Source organism: Elephantulus edwardii, unplaced genomic scaffold (genome assembly GCF_000299155.1).
Source record: "Elephantulus edwardii isolate Elephantulus edwardi_28Jun2011 unplaced genomic scaffold, EleEdw1.0 scaffold00056, whole genome shotgun sequence".
Lineage (NCBI taxonomy): Eukaryota > Metazoa > Chordata > Mammalia > Macroscelidea > Macroscelididae > Elephantulus > Elephantulus edwardii.
In genome coordinates this window covers 14653215-14654561 of record NW_006399806.1, presented here as the reverse complement: position 1 = coordinate 14654561, position 1347 = coordinate 14653215, and positions in this window count along the sequence as shown.

The following is a 1347-nucleotide window of genomic DNA, read 5'->3' as shown; positions in this document are numbered from 1 at the left end:
TAGACATTCCTCTGGTATTCCCTGCTTTCAGCCAAGATCCATCTAACATCAGCTACAATATCTCTAGTACCACGACCCCTTCTAAACCCAGCCTGTCTTCATTATCTAAATGTTATACTATGAATCCCTCTATCATTTCTCCATGTATTAAAAATTAATAGACTTTTAGATCACCAAATTAAAGATATAATTCCTGTTTGTTTATTGGACTTGTTTTCTTCTTGCTTAGTAAAAGTCTTTTCCTAAGATTTAATGTGTCTGTTTTATCGAATTATTCTCTCTCCATTGGTTATATCCCATTAACCACACAAGGATCTCAAACTATTGTACATATATCTTAAAATAAGCTTCTTGTCAACATATACATCATTAACTTTATGGTTTTTCTATTTTTTTAAATTTAATATTACTTAATAAACACTCTTGGTACCAGTAATCAGGAAATCAAAAGAGAAATTGTATTGAGAAAATCTGCTGTCAGGGACCTCTCCAAAGTACTGAAGAGCAACAATGTCAGTCTGGAGCTTAAAGTGCACCTGATCCAGGCCATAGTCTTTGCAGTTACTTGTTATGTGTCAGAAAACTGGAAAATGGTTAGGGATGTAAGAAGGAAAATTGATACCTTTGAGCTGTGGTGCTGGAGAAAAATATTGGATATTCCATAGGAGAACAGTTTTGTCCTAGAGAGGGTGAGACAAATGCTAATGAAACTGTCACTATAACAAACAGATTTACGCTAGAAAGGGTGAAACCAGGCTGCTCCTTGAAGGCAAGGATTTGTCTGACATACTTTGGACTTATGTTTCAAGGAATGACCAGTCCTTGAAGAGGGACATCATGCTTGGCAGGGTGGAGGACAGTGCAAAAGAAGACCATTGATGAGATGGATTGATTCAGTAACTGGGGAAGTGAGGATAGGTGTGTCAGAGACAGTAAAGTTGGCACATGATAGATCAGGTTTCAGGGCTATTGTACACAGGGTCTCTTAGAGACACAAGCAACTCTATGGCACATAACGACAACCCTAATGTAACAAATTTGCATATAACCTCACTGCAGGAAACAAAAGACAGGAGAATGTGGAGTCAGGTTATGAAAACTTGAACCACTTACTACAGAAGATCAAAGGCTACATCTTTCAATATGGATTGCTTCTTAACATCAGAAAGACAAAAATCCTCACCACTGAACCAACAGATAACATCAAAGTATATGGAGAAAAACAAAATTGAAGTTGTCAATGATTTAATTGGATCCACAATCAACACCTCTGGTAGTAGTCCTCAAGAAGCTTATGAACTTTGTATGTAAACCAGTATAAAATGGATAATAATAATAATAATAGTA